The sequence below is a fragment of the Mustela putorius genome, unplaced genomic scaffold (genome assembly GCF_011764305.1).
Source record: "Mustela putorius furo isolate JIRA1106 unplaced genomic scaffold, ASM1176430v1.1 tig00003871_pilon_pilon_pilon, whole genome shotgun sequence".
NCBI lineage: Eukaryota > Metazoa > Chordata > Mammalia > Carnivora > Mustelidae > Mustela > Mustela putorius.
Window position 1 is genome coordinate 13995720 of NW_025422023.1, and position 2615 is coordinate 13998334.

The 2615-nt window shown below is 41.0% G+C and overlaps 1 pseudogene; it reads left to right on the forward strand.

Annotated features, from left to right (window-relative positions):
• The first annotated feature begins 1026 nt into the window (after nt 1-1026).
• On the forward strand, nt 1027-1127 carry LOC123388090 (annotated as a pseudogene).
• The last annotated feature ends 1488 nt before the right edge of the window (nt 1128-2615 follow it).

Genomic DNA, 2615 nt, shown 5'->3' on the forward strand with positions numbered 1-2615 from the left:
AGAGGCACCTGTGGATAATTTCAATGATTTCCCATTCTATTACTGGTAAATAACAAAACAATAAATGTGAGAAGATCCAAATATGTTGCGAACAGTTGCAGTTCCTACCAATCATATAGTGTTGTCAAGTCATTGGAATCAGTGATAACAGGTTCATGTGTTCTTCTCAGAGTTACAGAAACTTTGATGATTAACAGCTGCGTCTGTCACAAATGGTGGCACACATTAGCGTTTCTACAAACTTCGATAAAATGACTATACTATAGATAGAGCCATTATAAATTACAAGAGCAAAACCTCAGCCATGCCTGCACACATGCACCCGCACACCCAGCAATAAAACCATCTAAGTGCAGAGGGGCACAACGGTAAATTCAGCTGAAACTTAGTTTTTGGCCATGATTCAAAAGAGGATTCTGAAAGCCAGCCCAAATAAAATGTATTCAGATGGATCACATCCTTCTCTACAATACTATAAGTGGTTGGCTCCTCTTTAATCATTTCTTCTTTTTTTCTTTTTTCCAGTTTATATTTAAATTCCAATTAGTTAACATACAGTGTCATATTAGTTTCAGAAGTAGAATTTAGTGATTCATCACTCGTATACAACACCCAGTGCTCATCACAAGTGCTCCCCTTAACTCCCATCACTCATTTAGCCCAGCCCCACCCACTTCCTCTCCAGCAACCCAAAGTTTGTTCTCTATAGTTAAGAGTCTGTTCTCTGATTTGCACTTCTCTCTCTCTCTGCCTCTCTCTCTTTTTTCTCTCTCTCTTTTTCCCCCATATGTTCTCTTTACTCACTGCTGTATATGGTTCTCTGGAACCTTACCATGACCCAGTTATAATACCAGAAAGAGGAAGCAGTCAGGGAAAACAAGGAGGTGTTGAAAACTGCAAAAAGGCTTTGTAGCATTACAAATATTACCCAGATTTAAGAACATTGTATACTCTAAAAGCAACCCTCTTCTGTTGCTTATAAAATGAGGACAACAATGCCTCCAACATTAAAACCAAACTGCTGGGCTCGTTTCGGCACTACATATACTAAAATTGGAACGATACAGAGATGAGCATGGCCCCTGCACAAGGATGACATGCAAAATTGTGAAGTGTTCCATATTTTTGTGATTCACAGACCTGTACCCCTGGGGCTAATAATACATTATATGTTAATTAAAAAAATTTTAAAAATTTAAAAAATAAATAAAAATAAAACCAAACTGCCTGAGTTTACAGTCAAAGCAACATGCACATACTGCCCTTGGAGCTCCTGAAATGTGTGGAGACTGGGGGGATCTGCACTGACAGTGACTCAACTGCTTTTGGTTTTGTTTTCCAAATTCTCCACCATCTATGGACTGAACAAGTTACTGTATTGTCAAAGTTGTGAACACCAAAGAAAAACCTCAACAGCAGTCATTGCAAGGAGTTTTGAGTCCAGGACGGTTCTTATCTGTTGGGAAGACAGATGAGAGGACACCAGCTGCAGCACTGGACCATTAACCTGTTCTGCACCCCTGACAAGGGAGTAGGCGTCTGACACTGCCCAGAGTGGATGCAAGGACTCGCCATCCCCCTCACTCCTCACCTCACACCACAGTCTCATCAAAATGATTTCCAAATCTCACCTTCTCTCTCCTCCTTTGCCTAGTTACTCCACACTGGGGCTACTGCTGTGTCTACCTATTAACAGTTATTATGAACCTCTGTGTACATATTACCATTTCTCCTGCTGTCGGCTAGCTTAATTACTGCACATGTGCAGTAGATATTTTGCCAAATATGTGGACAATTCTCTAGAAGAGAAATTCTCTTTAGGAGAGCTGGCTGGAGACTTACTCTGGCTATCATGATATGGTTGCATGAGGAGATGTTTGCTTTTTCCAGCACAGGCTCAGCAGGCAATGCGAGCAGGCCACTGAGCCTTCTGCACCTCTGGGCAGCAGCTGGGTGGTCCAAATTGTGAAGGAGCTCCTCTTGATGAAAGGGATATTACATTTCGGTAGTCATCTCTCCTTCCACATTACCTGTTTTCTGATATCCACTCAACTAGGCCCCATAAACATAGCTGAAGTAAAACCTCTTTAAAGGAGCTGACTTCAAAGTTGGGGGAAAATGAGATACTGACGGGTTTCTTCAGTGTTCATGACTGCGGATTGGATCAAACCCAGAGCAGGGCTTGTGAGAGATAGGTATGAAAGTAGCAGTGCATTTCCCTGTGTTAAACAGACTGCTCTCCAAACACGGCAATGCCCAATTGAGTCTAAACCACCATGTGAAGTGTGGATGATAAAAACAGGAAAGCTGGGATTTCCAGTGGAATGAATTTCTGTAAAAAAGTCATAGCCTTAGGAAACCGTAAAAAGCAAAGCCACTTCACCACGTTAATTATTCCATACTAGTATCTTCTAGATAAAAAAACAGAGTGAAGAAAAAAGGGAGAAACAAGTATGGCTGAGCCATATAAGCCAACTTTTTTAGACTCCTTTTGTTTAAACACCTATGAGGTTCCTGCAAACCTTTACTTAAATCCCTACCATCTGTGGTCTCTTCTTACCACTTAACTACGAAGTCACAAGTACTGTTTGGCCAAATGTCATTTTTTTACACAA